This window comes from Podarcis muralis, chromosome 3 (assembly GCF_964188315.1).
Source record: "Podarcis muralis chromosome 3, rPodMur119.hap1.1, whole genome shotgun sequence".
NCBI classification, from domain to species: domain Eukaryota; kingdom Metazoa; phylum Chordata; class Lepidosauria; order Squamata; family Lacertidae; genus Podarcis; species Podarcis muralis.
Window position 1 is genome coordinate 1,082,443 of NC_135657.1, and position 15,654 is coordinate 1,098,096.

Sequence of the window (15,654 nt, forward strand, 5' to 3'; positions counted from 1 at the left end):
CCCCTCAAAACTTTGCCTAGGCTGCTGGGTCATGTGATGGGGTATAAATGTGTGGGGTATTATTATTATTATTATTATTATTATTATTCAGACCATGGCACATGGAGTTTTTTTTTCTGAAAACGCTTCTGGCTTTTCTTCATTCTTTCACATTTCACATTTCTACTTTGGGGAGAGGCTTCTCAGCCACCTGACCAGCCAGTTATAAAAACTCGAGGCAACTCATAGATAGGCAACGGCCCCCATTTAGGCATAGCCGGTTTAATGGTGAAGGTTGAAGGGCAGCATTCACCCCACTGGAAGCAAGGGCAAGAAGGAAGCGCAAGGAATAATCAAGCATGGAGGATATGGTGGGTGCTGACTCTGGGTCTCGATAACCCGGAGGTTCATTCCCACTTGAGGAAGCCTGAGACGAGCGTCTCCTTCTGCAGCTGCGTGTCAGTCGGGCCAGAGGCCTGCGAGGAGGTCCAGCAGCGCCTCCATGCTCAGGACGCTCTCGCTGCGCCACAGCCAGTCCAGCATCTTCAGCCACACCTTGGCTGACACAGTGGCGCAGGAAGAGGAGGCCACTGACGAGAAAGGGGGCGGCTAGTCAAGTCCCCCCCCCCCCCGCAGGGAGGAGAGGCTGTGATGAAGATGCAGAAGGAGCCCCAGCAGGATCCTGGCGGCCTGGATGAGCTCACAGCCGGCGACTCGGAGCTGCCTCTGGGTGCTCTGGGCCTCTCTCACTCTTGTCTGCTAGAAAGTCTCTAATTTTGCTTGCTTGGTTGGCGGCAAAATTTCATCAGCTGGGACTCCAGAGCGATGCATCCCTCTTTCCAGTTTAGAGGTCCCTCTGGACCACGGACTCCTGGCCCAAAACCAACAAGGCCAAATGTACCAGAGACAAATGTGAAGCGCTGCATTTAGGTTCAAAGCCAAATCAAATGCATGGGAGAGACCTGACTTGGCAGCACCTCGTGTGCAAGGGGGGGCGGGCGTGTTGAGCGGATCTTAAGCTGGACTGGGGCCACCAGTGTGATTCAGCTGCAAGAGAAAAGCTAATGCAGCTTCTCAAGTGTCCTTAACAGGAGCACAACGTCCAGATCACAGGAAGCAACAGTCCCACTCTCTCCTGGACAGGCCTGTGACAATTCTGGGTGCCACATTTTAAGGAAGACCTGGACAACCTGGAAAAATGTGTCCAGGAAAATACAATGAAGACGACAAGCAGCCTGGAACCCAAGTCCTGTGTTTTCCTTGGGGGAGAAAAGCTTAAGGGGAGGCATGATAATATCCTACCAAACATCACAACTTCTTCAGCGCCAAAAAGGCTGGAGGAGACCCAAGTCAGCTGAAGCACCAAAGGCAAAGATGGTCCTACCTTGGAGGAGAAGACGCTAGCCCCTTGCAAGGGGTAACACCCTCCCCCAAGATACGCAAAGAATCCCTCCCCTCCAGGAAAAGATTTGCTTGAGCCGCATCTCCCTGCTGACCCTTCTGGCTGAAGGCCTTTGCAGCAGCAGCAGCAGCAGCAGCCCCTCTCATGCAACAAAGGAAGAGTGTTCAGGGAGCCAGGCCAGCGCAGCTCTAGCCGAGTGTCTGCCTGAAATTCTCTGCCTGAAATCCTGAACAGCCTCTGCCAGTCAGTGTGGACAACACTGGGCTAGATGGAACCATGGCCGCTGCCTATGTCTCATCAGGGTCTGTGCCAGCTCAGGTGCCCTGCCAGGGTGTGGCACCCTCAACAGGAAAAGTGACAGCACAGATCCCTCCTGCTGGGAATCTCAAGACCATCCTCCCAGGGGGACGCCCCCCACCCACCAGACTGGGCTACAGACAGAAGTGTCTTGGTTGGGAAAGGGGGTGGAATCAGCCCCTCAACACCACCATTATCACCCCATCTGTGACCCACTTGACAAGAGCTGGCACTGACTGGAGGCCTCCTGCTGGCACCGTGTTCCCAGTCAGCAAGGGAAACTGCCTCTTTCCCCTTCAGAAACCAGCTCTGGTCACCTGGAACTGTGCTGAAGTCAAGCAGGTTTCCTCCAAATTCCCGCCAGCCCGGCTATTATGGGAGTTCTTGTCCAAAGTGGCCAGGGGGCACCTGGTGGGCAAAGGTCAGCCTGAACATGGAAACCTATTGAGGGAGACAGGAGCCTCACTCGTCCGTCCGAAGGGCAGGCAGAAGATCCCCTTTCCCTGGTACCTCTGGAGAGAAAGAGAGGCAGGAGAAGGAGGAAGCCCCCTTCAGCGGGTAATTCTTCTGATTTCATGAGATGTCTCAGAAGAAAACAATAAAGTTGAATGGAATGATGGCCTGGAGTTCGTATGATCTTATTGTTTCAATAAATTAAAGGCAGCCTTTGGCTGAAAGGCTGGATAGACAGAGTCTTTGCCCTTCTTCCCACGCACCTTCCCCGCAGTGCTGAGGCACCTTGAAAACTAGCAAATTTACGATGGCATCAGTCCACAAAAGCTGGTGCCATAATTAATCTGTTGGTCTTTAAGCTCCTGCAGTGTTATTTGTGACTTTAATAAAAAGTGGGAATTTTGTATTTCCAATGATTGACTGATCTTTCCCACACAGTATTTTTTGCTACTTCAGATTATGACTCGGAGTCCAGAATCCCAACCCTGAGCTGAAGCAAGACCTGTAGGTCCCTGGATTCACGAGGCAAAGGCCTTGCCAGAGAAGACCAGGGCATCAAGAGGGGGGCCGCAGATCAGCGGCTGAGCACCCCCACTCGACACAGAAGACCCTTGGCACAATCCCCAGTTGCTCCCAAACGCCAGAGAGCTAGGAAGCAGGATGGGGATGCAGTTTCTCAAGGAGAACAGGGCTGCTTGAGCACCAGCAGAGCCTTGTGCAGGGATGGCTTGTTTGGACTGGAGGGGAGGTGCCTTTCGGGACCAGAGTCCAGACCACCCACACTTGATATTCTAGTTGCCACCACCTCGGGCAAGAGGGAGGGGGGCATAGCCTCAAAAAGAGAGGCTATGGAGGCCAAAGAGCCTCCAGCCCCCACCAGTCAGCCTGCCCTCCACTCAAGCCAAATATGGAAGACCAGCAGTCCATTGGGAAGGTCCTCCAGACCCAAGCTTCACCCAGGAGCCGACACAACTCCTCATGGAGAAGGCCTGAACACACCTGAGGAATCCCTCAGGTGAGTCGCCTGCCACTTAGGAAGCTACAGACACCAGAGGTTCAAGCCCCTGGGCTGGGGCGAGAGCCCACGACTGCCAACACCCTGCCCAGCCAAAGAACTTCTTCACGGAATCATAGAATTGTAGAGTTGAAGGGACCCCCACCCAAAGGGTCATCTAGTCCAACCCCCTGAAATGCAGGAATCACAGTATCCCAGAGAGATGACCACCCTGCCTCTGTTTCAAACCCTTCAAGGAAGGAGAGTCCACCACCTTCTGATGTTATCCGCTCCCCTGTCAGAAACTTCTTCCTAATGTTTACTCAGAATCTCCTTTCTTTTCATTTGGATCCATTGCTTTGGGTCATATGCTGTGGAGCAGGAAACAAGCTATGGTGTCACTTGGGACCTCATTTCCTAGTACTGAGGGAAGTCGCAGTCCAAGGGGAATCTGGACCAAAGAACCACGACAAGGAGCCTCTCCCTCTGTGGCTCCAGTAGGGAGCCTCAGAAGACCCTGATATTGCACAGGTGGCACCTGGACCAATGACCCATCCAAGCCTCAGGAGCATCCACAGGCTCCAAGTGCCCCAAAGAGGACCCAGCCCCATCCTTGCACCAAGGTAGCCGCTCTCACGCTTGAGGAGAGCTCCAAGGGCATCAGGCTCAAGGGAGAAGAGGGATCAGCCCACCTTTCCCAGCCTCTCTGGCCAATTCCAACCTGTAAGCCTAAATGCTACGCTCCCGGCCCAGAGCTCAGACCTCCCAGTGTAGCACATGCACACACCCTGCAGAGGCTCAAGAAAGTGGAAGAAGGCACACGCCCTTCTCAAGCCCAAGTGCTCACAAGCAATGCACCAAAGTACAACAAAACAGAAATTCTCAAAGATGCCGCACTTTTCATTTGCTCCCCGCACTGATCCAGGTTTTTTCTACCATCCGTATTTCATGATGCTTTGAAAACTGAAGAACTGTAGAGGAATAGAATGATCAAAGGAGCATGTTACACTTCCAAGCAGATAAACAGTCTAAAATTCAACCTCTGGCAGCTCTCTATTTTTATACTGAGAAAAGAGGCAAAAACAGGATAAATAAAGACCATCTGATGTGCTGATGTTGGTCCCACAAGGCAGCCTTTGCCAACCTGGCCAGCCAACCTCTGCTTTAAAACCTCCAGTGAAGGAGAGTCCACCACCTTCCAAAGGAGTCCATTCCACTGTCCACTGTTCTTCCTGATGTTTAGTCAGAATCTCCTTTCTTGGAACTTGAATCCATTGGTTCAGATTCTACCCTCCAGAGCAGGAGAAAACGAGCTTGTTCCTTCTTCCATGTGACAGCCTTTTGAGATATTTGAAGATGGCCATCATATCTTCTCTCAGTCTTTTTTCCAGGCTCCTTCAATCATTCCTCATAAAGCTTGATCTTCTTGGTCACCCTCCTCTGCATACTTTCCAGCTTGTCAACAACTTTTTGAAATTACAGCACCCAGAACAGTATTCCAGGCGTGGCCTGACCAAGGCAGAATAGAGTGGGAATATTCCTTCCCTTGATCTGGACACAAGAGTTCTGTTGATGCAGCCTAGAATAGCATTAGCTTTTCCTTTCTTTTTTTGCTGAAGGAGCATTTCCACCCCATCGTTCAGCCTGGACACTAAAGTCCAGCTCCAGGACCTCATTGTGGTTCCCTCACTGCGAGAAGTAACCAGGCAGAAGGACTTTTCGGTAGTCTCCACCCACCCTGCAGAACACCCTCCGGGCAAATGTCAACGAACTGAACAGCTATATCATTTTTTTTGCAAACATCTAAAGGAAGTTCTGTTTTGGGGAGCTTTTAATGTTTGATGTTGTTTTTTCCTGTATTTTTGTTGGAAGCTGCCCAGAGTGGCTGGGGCAACACAGTCAGGTGGGCAGGGTATAAGAAATATAGGGCGGTATATAAATTAAATAAACAAAAATAATCATCACACTCTTGGCTTGTGTTAAGCTTGGGGTCTACTAAGACCCCAAGATCCTTTTCAAGTGTCCTACTAATAAGCCAAGTGTCCCAGTGCAGCTGGTTCTTCCTTCGTAAGTGCAGAGAACCTGACATTTGTCCCTGTTTAAATTCATTTTGTTAGTTTGGGCCCAGTTCTCCTATCCGATAAGGTCATTTTGAATTCTGATTCTGCTTTCTGCGGCATTAGCTACCCCTCCCAATTTGGTGTCATCTGCAAATTGGATGAGCACCCCCTCAATTCCTTCATCCAAGTCATTTATAAAGACCTTGAACAACAATGGGCCCAGGACAGAACCCTGCGGCACCCCACTTGTCACTTTTCCCCAGGATGACGAGGAACCAGACGCTTGGACTCCAACTCCCATCAGCCCCTGGGAGCAGCAGCACAAATCATCTGGAGGGCACAGGTTGGCAATGGAAGCTATAAAACAACGGGGCAAAACTAAGCCAATGGCGTGTTACAGCTTCGCCAGCGAAAGGCATTCTCAGCCCTCCTTAGCCGGCATCTGCCTAGCATCCCCAGGAACATTTAAGAGAAATCAGAAGGTGCAGGCAAAAGCAAGCAGAAGTTGATGCCACATCCTGGTTGCGAAGAGGCAGAGCACAGAAGTTTAGGACACTGGCTCACGGCAGCCTCCCCTCTACCATCCAACCAGACCGCTGACCGTCATGGACGGCCTTTGTCTTAAAGGCCGCAGCAGAATGCCCAGAATAATTGCTTGTTAGAAGCAATAAGCAATACCTGGGCAGATTCAAGATCCCTGGGCGAGAGGTTGGGCTCTTGAGTGCCAGCAGGAAGCGAATGTTCATTCCATCCCCATCTATCAGGGAGGGCGGCCTCAGAGCCCCAGTCTTCCTCCCCACCATCCCAGCCCACCCCCCTCCTCTTCCCCCCTCTCTCTATTCCTCCCCACTTGTGGCTGCCTGGGAGCGGCCCATCCTCATCTTCCAACTAGGGTTAGAAACTCAGCTCTATCAGCTAGGAGCCAAATGGCACTGTGAATCTAGGTTATGGTTGCCACAAGAGAGTGTCTATTTGCTAGGGGGTTGGACTAGATGACCTGTGGGGTTCATTCCAGCGCTACAATTCTATGACCTCAACTACACTGCTTGACTGCAGCTTGTTATAACTTATAACAATGCACTTGTCTCAGTATGCAAGGAGAAACACACACACAGTGGAAATGGAAATACAGTGGTACCTCTGGATGCGAACGGGATCTGTTCTGGAGCCCCGTTCGCATCCTGAAGCGGATGGAACCCGCGCCTGCAGGTTACGATTTGCTGCTTCCGCGCATGCGCGCGACATCATGTTGAGCGTCTGCACATGCGCAACGGCAAAACCCAGAAGTAACACACTCCGTTACTTCCGGGTCGCCGCGGAGCGTAACCTGAAAACGCTCAACCTGAAGCACATTTAACCCGAGGTATGACTGTAACTATGGACTAAGGCAGAGGTTTTTAAACTGTGGTCGCCAACATGGTGCCCAGAAATCACCACTTAGTCGCAACTGGACCCACGTTGGTAGCAAAGCGCGCCTGGCAAATCTCGAGCGCTGCTTCCCACCAGGAAAAGGCTTCTCCACGCCCCTCCTGTCTTCAGCCTTTTGCGCTGCTACTGCGGGGGGTGGGGGGGCTCCCTGGCCTGCGTTTATTTTGCAGGGGGCCTTCCACACAGAGAAGCATTGTACTTTCCCCAGAGTGTGGAAGCTGGCGGCCAAACAGCCATTGTTTGCTGCTCCGGCACCCCTCCCCCAGCACAGGCCAACCTGACTCAAGGTTTTGTTTGCTTCTGACAGGCAGCTACTGTCCCGGTCCCATCGCCAAGCAACACGGAGGGAGGGCCAGGACCCCCGGCAGAGCCCTGGGCTGGGATGCCAACAGGGACACCGCTTCCCAGCAGACCTTCTGACCTTCCTCAGACCCTTATGATGGGATGGTCCTTTGGCCAGCCCTACAGGAGAGAAAGGTGGGTAGAGGCGGCACTGCCACCCATACCTTGGATGGATTCCGAGCGGCACAGAAAAGTGTTTCCAATTCCTGAGGATCATTCGCAAGCTTTAAAGCATGGGTGGGAAATAGACACACTGGTGTTTTTTTTCTGACAAAAGCCACGTGGCATTTAGCATTAGCCGAAAAATTAACTCATAAACTATGCGTTGCCAAAGGCTCGGAGGACCCAGATTTGGTGCTGTTTGGTGGGATTTTATCTTATAGCTCTACAAATGCAGGCAGCCCGGACTCCCCCTCCACAACACTACCTGAAATTTGGCTTTCCTAATGGTCTTCAAGTACTTTGCCAGCCTAATTTTAAGTCTCTCCGGGATTTACCGTGCAGCTTTTTGTACTTCTATTATTTCCATTGCATTCATTTGCTTGCTTTACTTCAATCAAATTCTAACTACTAGGAAATTAATAATAATAATAATAATAATAATAATAATAACCAGAACAAAAAAGAGCAGGATCTGCCTACAGCTTTTTCTTCGATGAAGAAGCCAGAGGTTAAGATAAGGTGTCAGAACTATGGGGCATCTCTCCCCTGCTTTCCAGCCCACTGCCTGCATGCTCCCCATAGGCTCACTCCCGGAGGGGGAAACTGAGGACGAAACCAGGAAGGATACAGTGGGGCATCTGCCCCGCCCCCCATGGCACACATGGATGCCAGCATCAGACTTCACAGCATCCAGTGGATTGCACGGAAACAAATCCCACCGAATTCCGTGGTTCCTACTTCTGCAGCTGCCAATATCCTCCTTCTCCGGCCAGACAGAAGCTACTTGCAACTCACAAGAATACAGGCAACGGCTCATAGCCAGCAAGGAGATGGGGGCGCAAGATGCACCCATGCACACGCCCCTCTGCCACAGGGGCAGGGTCAACCTTTGCAAGCCTGGGGTGCCTTCTGGACGGGAACCAATCCAACACAAAACAAAGCTGCGCCAAACGCAAAGTGCGGAAGTGCCCCTCCCCCAGCTCTTTAAATGCCCTAGCCTGTGGTCCAGAGAAAGGAAAGCATAGGAAGAGGGTGGTGCTTTCTGTTGAGACACCAACGTCTTCAGAGTAATCAATATCAAACCACCAGCAACACGCAGGCCATGCCCCCCCCCCAATGGAGCGGGAGCAAGAATCTGATTGTTCCTCCCCGTTAAAAGGAGGCAGGTATGACACAGGCGGCAGTGGTGGTGGCGGCGACGGCAGCTGTGCGTGCCATTGATCCCCCTTCTGTGGGGTGGGGTTGGGCAGGCAGACTGAGTGTCTGGGTGGGGACCAGGCGGATGGGGTGAACTGGCGTGACTCCTCCATCAGTCCATAATCCTTGCTCCCAGGAGATTACTCCTGACTCGGCTCTGGTGGGGATGCTGGGTGGGTCCATCAGGGGCCTACGGGGGGGGGGCGAGGCAACTGGGTCAGCCTTTGGGGCCGCCGCCGTGGGGCAAGCCCCCCAGGGGGGCAGGGGATGCCTCTGCTGCCCTCCGCTTCCTGCCCCTCCATCTCGGAGTCCAAGATGCTTGTTGGCCCTCAGAGTCTGTGACACCCCCAGCCCCATGCTTTTGAGGGGGGGGATCGAAGGGGCCTGGCTAGGTCTTGCGCCTCCCCCCCTCCAAGAGAGCCACCGCCTGCAGGGAGAGAGCCATGCCCCCCCCCGTGCCTCAGTTTCCCCATCGCCCAGCCCGGCCGGAGCAGCACAAAGCGCCCAGCCCCGGCCATTGTCAGCGGCGTCGCCGGCCTGTCCCCCCCCCCGAAGGGCCGGACCCGCCTCTCCCTCGCCCCCCCGGGCAAGGGCAGCGCCCACCCCAGACAAAGGCCCCGCCGCCGCCCCCCGGAGGAGCAGCACAAAGCCCGGCCGCGAGGGGCCCAGGTGGGCGAGGCCCGGCGGGGGGGGGGGGCTGCGGACAAGGCGGGCGGGAGGCGCCCCGGCGGGGTCCCGGGGCCGGGCTGCTGCTTCTCCCCCCGGTCCTCACCGGCTCTCCTCGGCGTCACCCTCCGCCCCGTCCGTCGCCGCCGCCGCCCTCCGTCCGCGCTGCCGCTGCCGCCTCACCTGCTTCCCTCGCCGCGCGCGCGCCAGGCAGGGGGGCGGGGCCAGCTCGCGCCCGCCCGCCACTCGCCGCCCGGGCCAATCGCCGCGCCGCCGGCTCCCCGAGGGGGGCGGGACTACGACTCCCGAGGGGCGGGGCCGAGGGACCAGGGCGCGGCCGGCTCCATCCTCGCGTCGCCATGGCGACGGGGCCTGCTCGCTCCGGGGACCCAGGCCAAGCCCGGCCCGACTACGGGGAGGCCTCAAAGGCCGCCTTGTTTCGGGGTGGGCCTCGGGGCCAGGCCGGGGGGGGGACAGCCGGGAGGGGGGGGGTTGGCTTTGCCCACCGGGGCGGGCCCGAGGTTTTGGACCGCAGGTGCCGCCTGTCATAGCAACACCCCGTCCTCGCCGTCGCCAAATAACCCCGCGCAACCTGCGCCTGCAGATAGACTGCGCCTGGACCTGGAGGTTCCATTAGGAGAGAATAGGGAGCCCGGCTGCTGGATCAGGCCCAATCTCTGCATATTGTCCAGCATCCCCGCAGTGACCAACCAGAAGCCCCCGAGGGAAAGTCGACAGGAGGATTCAAGGACAAGGCCACTTTCACGAGCACAATTCAAAGTGTTGGTGCTGCCCTTTAAAGCCCTAAACGGCCTCGGTCCAGTATACCTGAAGGAGCGTCTCCACCTCCATCGTTCTGTCTGGACACTGAGGTCCAGCTCCGAGGGCCTTCTGGCGGTTCCCTCACTGTGAGAAGCCAAGTTACAGGGAACCAGGCAGAGGGCCTTCTCAGTAGTGGCGCCTGCCCTGTGGAACGCCCTCCCATCAGATGTCAAAGAGAAAAATAACTATCAGGCTTTTAGAAGACATCTGAAGGCAGCCCTGTTTCGGGAAGCTTTTAATGTTTGATGTATTATAGTATTTTAATATTCTTTTGGAAGCCGCCCAGAGTGGCTGGGGAAACCCAGTCAGATGGGTGGGGTATAAATAATAAATTATTATTATTATTATTATTTCACCCTCCAGTGGTTTCCAGCACAGCCATCAATAGCCCTCTCCTCCGCCATTACTGAGTGCTCACTGGAAGGACAGATCCTGAAGCTGAGGCTCCAAGACTTTGGCCACCTCATGAGAAGAGAAGACTCCCTGGAAAAGACCCTGATGTTGGGAAAGATGGAGGGCGCAAGGAGAAGGGGACGACAGAGGACGAGATGGTGGGACAGTGTTGGGAAAGATGGAGGGCACAAGGAGAAGGGGACGACAGAGGATGAGATGGGTGGACAGTGTTCTCGAAGCCACCAGCATGAGTCTGACCAAACTGCGGGAGGCAGTGGAAGACAGGAGGGCCTGGCGTGTTCTGGTCCAGGGGGTCACAAAGAGTCGGACACGACTAAATGACTAAACAACAACAACTGCCATTACTTTGTCCAGTCCTCTTTTAGAGCCATCCCAACTGGTGGCCATCCCTGCCTCTTGCAGGAACATTCTCCATAGTTTAACTATGTGCCATGTGAATAAGAGGAGGAGGAGTTTGGATTTGATATCCCGCCTTTCACTCCCTTTAAGGAGTCTCAAAGCGGCTCAAAATCTCCTTTCCCTTCCTCCCCCACAACAAACCCTCTGTGAGGTGAGTGGGGCTGAGAGACTTCAAAGAAGTGTGACTGGCCCAAGGTCACCCAGCAGCTGCATCTGGAGGAGCGGAGACGCGAACCTGGTTCCCCAGATTATGAGACTACCGCTCTTAACCACTGCACCACACTGGCTCACTGAATAAGCGTTTTCTTCTATCTGTTCTGAGTCTTCCAACATTCAGCTTCACTGGATGCCTGCAGGCTCTGGTGTCATGAGAGAGGGAGGGAAGCTTTTCCCATGCCAGGCATAATTTTATAAACCTCTGCGTCGCCTCTTACTTGCCTTTTCTCTAGACTGAAAAGTCCCAAACCCTGCCGCCTTCCTTCACAGGGGAATCACTGTCTCCATCCCCTGGATCATTTCGGTGGCCCCTTTCTGAACTTTGTCCAGCTCTGCAATATCCTCTTTGAGGTGAGGCAACCAGAACTGCACACAATATTCCAAATGCGATTGCACCATAGATGTCTACAATGGCATGATATTGGCAGTTTAATTTTCAATTCCTTTCCAAACGATCCCTAGCCTGGGATTTGCTTTTTTTTGACTGCCACACACTGGGCTCTAGGTCCCCCAGGACCACCCTGCTGTCCCACTCTCTGGCTTCCTCACAGAACCTGTGGCAGCCATGCCCCAAATTAGGGGAGTTCTCTCTTCCTTGCGGAGCTCCCATTCCCCACCCCCTAGGTCTCCCCACACTTTTCTATTGACCACTAATAGCTGCTTATTTATAATTGAAATTGGATACAATAATGAATAATCATTATAAGCACAGCTTTGGTGCTCTCTATTTGGAGCCTGGTGAGCAGAAATTAGCAAGTGGGCACGGGCACCTCTTCCCTTGAGTGTGGGCAGCTGAGGTTGGATTCTGCTGGGCTGAAAGCTGCCTTCTGCTTCTGGCATCCTCTTCTGCCACTGTGATTTGTGGAGGAACTTTTGAGAAAACACACCTCCCTCCGTCCTGGAGCTCTAGCTGGTTTGCACATATATCAGTCGCAGCAGCCCTTGTCCGAGGGATGCTATGATTGACAGCAGAGCCAGACCAGAGTTGGGGATGCAGTTCCTCTGGAATGCCACCAGGGGGCTGGAGCCGCTCTCTGATTGGCTCCCCAGCCAGCCAGAGGGGGCGGAGCCAGCACTTTGGGAGGGAAAATAAGAGGAGCAGTTTCTGATAAGAGAAAGTGGTAATAATAATAATAATTTATACCCCTCCGATCCGGCTGGCTTCCCCAGCCACTCTGGGCAGCTTCCAGCACATATTAAACCATAATAAAACATCAACCATGAAAAGCGAGGCTTCCCCAAAGAGGGCCTTAAAGTGAGACAGGGCTCCTTTGGAGAGAGAGAAGCAGAAAGAGGGATCTGGACCCAGGCCTGGACTGAGGGAGAAGTGGCTCTGGATGGAGCCTCCATCCTCTCTGAGGAGAAGCTGGTCTCTGGCCAGAGGAAGAGCCGGTGGAGCCTCTGGGGAAGGCAGGCAGGCAGGCAGACGGATGGACAGACGGGCGTGACATGGGGGGCTGAGTCTGGGGCAGGAGAGGAGAAGCCATGGGAAGACCGTCTGAACCGGGGTCTCCTTCCTGTCAGGAGGGAGAGGTCTTCCCGAAGGAGAAGGGGACCCCAAGGTCGGTGAGCTTATTTGGAAACACTTCAGCAGTGGTCTTGCTAAGAGAGCCAGGAGAACTAGGTGGGTTGCCTTGTGCCTGTCCTCTGAGTGCGGTGTACTGAATTTACAGAACAAGAGACTATCAGAGAGGAACACATTAACTTACAGTCTTTTAAAGGGATTTCATATATTTAAAATATCCATTCTTTTCCTCTATTGCCGTGAACAGATGACTTGTCTTTAAAAAATACTACTGTCTTTTAAAAAGTGCTTTTAAAGATGAGCCCTGGGCACTTTCAAGGTCAAGGATCACTTTCTTTACATTCCTATCGTGTCTTTTGACTCACAGGTCCCCAAGGCAGCTCACACAGCTGCAGACATGCAGCTACACAGGTCTGACCTGCGAAGGAAGAAGCCCACAGACTATTGGAATCGCCCTGTACAACACAGCCTCCTCTGCAGTTTGGTCTGCTCTGGCAATACTTTAACTGTAGAGGTCATCCACGTTCCCACCACCGGTGCCTCTGAACTGGTGCAGCACCACTCCGCTTACCTGCTGGGAATCTGTAGCTATCAAAGCTGCAGCTCTGCTGAAGGCAGAAAAGTTTGTGCCCACATGGCCGTGGGTCTTATTAGCTACCTGTCCCAGATCTACATCGTCAGCCAGCTTCATATTCTTGGTGTGGACCTGCAAGATCTTCAATAGCATCAGGAATGTCAATGTTCACCTCCCTGTCAAAGTGACCACATTGCCGGAGTACTGGATCAATGCTGTTGGATCTGTTGCTTGTAGCCGTTACAATTCCATGCGCTTGTTGCTTCAGGCTGGTAGATTCTGAACTTAAAAATGGAAAGCGTAATGCTGGTGGTCAACAAAAGAGGTTTAAAGACAGTCTCAAAGCAAATTTTTTAAAAATGTAGTATAAACACCGACAACTGGTAAACACTGGCCTGCGAGCGCTCCAGTTGGAGAACGGCCTTTACCAAAGGTGTCCTGGGCTTTGAAGACACTCGAACTCAGGACGAAAGGGAGAAACATGCTCAGAGGAAGGCAGGCTTCGCAAATCCACACCGTGATCAACTCCAGCCCAAAAACCAATGTCCCCACTGTAGAAGGATGTATGGATCCAGAGTTTGCCTCCACAGTCACGGACTCATTGTTAAAACGGTGTTCATGGAAGACAATCTTTCTCGGCTACGAGGGATCGCCAAAGAAGAAGATGATCTGTAAGTGTCAGCAACACAATGCGCTGTTCTACTTCTGTGGGTTGGAGCGATGGCATCCAGCTCATCAGTGTTGTCACATGTGTGCGACGCCATATGGAGCACTGGCGCTCTGGGTTCATCGGCGCAGTCATGCCACAGATCCAGCCCTCCGGCGCAACGCTGCTGATGAGACAGTGTGCCTTCTCCTCTGGACAGAAAGGTGCTCTGGGCTCGTCTGCAGCGCTGAGCCAAAGGGCTGCATCTCTGGCACGGCACAACGCTGCTGACAAGTCCAGAGTGTCTTTCTGTCCAAAGGGAAGGCACACTGTGCTCACCTGCAGGGTCGCACTGGAGGGCTGAAACTCGGGCACTCTGGCATGGCACGGCTGATGAGCCTAGAGTGCCAGTGCTCCATAATGTGTGACACGCATGTTGTGCACATGTGACATCATCAGTCAGTCATGCATTGTGGCAACATCTGTCTCACACTGGCAGAAGAAAGTATCTATGTGTCCTTTTGTCGTTACAACTTGGTTAACACCGTTTATTTGTTCTCATTAATTTGGTCTCATTCCCCTCTAGTGGGCTTTCCATCTGGGTATTGTGATTCTGGTAACACCTTAGTCTGATCCCTTTGTCAGGACTGCAAACACCCAGCTTAGCAACTGGGATGGGTATCCAAAGTATGTGAGGGCGCATCTTGAGCACTGTGACATCCCTGTTCCATTCATGCCATGAGTCAGGTCCCCTCCCCTCCATCCCAGGATCACAATTTTATTACCTTTTGGAATGAAATAAAGCCATTTATTTGGCATTTTTTGATGAATTTATGTGTTTCAGAAAATGGGGTTTCTTTGCCTTATGATGATGCTGGGAGCCTAGAATGGCTTGTCTAATGGACATGGTTGCAGCGGTGTCAAAGGGGGGCTCTCTCTGCTCACTGGTTTCCCCCCTCACAGAATCATAATTTAATTTTGATGACAGCTTTCATAGCAATGTTGACAGCGGTCTTGAACTATTTTTAAGGCAGGCAGGCTAACAATCTGTTGAAATAAATATGCAGCAGGCCACAGAGCTGAGGTGGTTGTTTTGTGGTATCATGAGTGTGCAAGGAGGATAACAGTAGTCCCGTGATGCAGTTGAGGAGCTGGAGGTGTGCCATAGGAATGCCCAAGAGGAGGAGGGTGCAGGGGCCAGTAAGAGGAATGATAATCAGAATTTAAGCTTAAGGAATCAAAAGGAAATAACCGCTTGGGGCACTTTGGGGCATCATATTGCCTGGGCTGGGCATCTGGTGCCAGAGATGAGCTTATGGGGCAGGGAACGGGGTTGGGGAATGCAGCCTCCCAAGAGGAAAAGGGTGAGGCTCAGGAAGGTGTCTCAAAGATAGCATGGCAGCGCAGAAATGTTAGGCGTCGATTCTGAGGCCAGGGCACCACCTCCTGGGTCATAGACCACACTGCAGTTCCACTTTAAATTAAACAGGGAAACTATGGCTAGAGGGGATGTTCTAGTCTCCCAGCCAGTCCTTTTTCCCCTCTCTTGCCACCCACATGGCACCTAAGTCCCTCACCGTTGTGATGTTTTGGGCCTTTGACACCATTCCTTCTGGGCAGTGAGGTGGCCAGACTGCCCAGCGTTTGGTGACTTAGAGGCAGGTGCGAATGGGAGTTCAGGGGTTGGTGGGGTTTATCTCCATTAGAGCTTTCTGGACTGGGCATTGCCATTGTGTGCCCAGCATGCTCACCTTGCCTTGCTGTCGGCCGAGAGTCAGCGAACGCTCCACATTCCTCGCCTTCCAGAAGGCGGCAGCTCATACACACAAGAGTTTTGAATGCGGGCTCTGCAGATCTTTGTCAACCAGTCAGCGGGGGGCTAGAGAGTCAGCAAGAATAATCTCGGATTCAGTTCCGAATATCAGTCCTGTTTGTCGTGATGTCTTTCGAAGAAACTGTGACTTTTGGAGTCCGTTTCCCAACACTCCTTCAGTAGAAAGTAGCATGCATGCAAACAAGCGCAGGCCCACACCCAGCCTACCTAGATGCCTAGCAAGTTCAGCTAATTTTAAACTGTT

The 15,654-nt window shown here is 53.0% G+C and overlaps 1 protein-coding gene across 2 annotated transcripts in view; it reads right to left on the reverse strand.

Moving 5' to 3' along the window:
* DPYSL5 (dihydropyrimidinase like 5) overlaps nt 1-9,184 on the reverse strand; it is a 35,403-nt gene extending 26,219 nt beyond the window's left edge. For both annotated transcript variants that reach the window (XM_028725323.2, XM_028725322.2), the window contains exon 1: nt 9,087-9,184. The gene's annotated coding sequence lies outside the window, so the exon portion shown is untranslated. The remainder of the gene's footprint in view (nt 1-9,086) is intronic.
* Nucleotides 9,185-15,654: the final 6,470 nt, after the last annotated feature.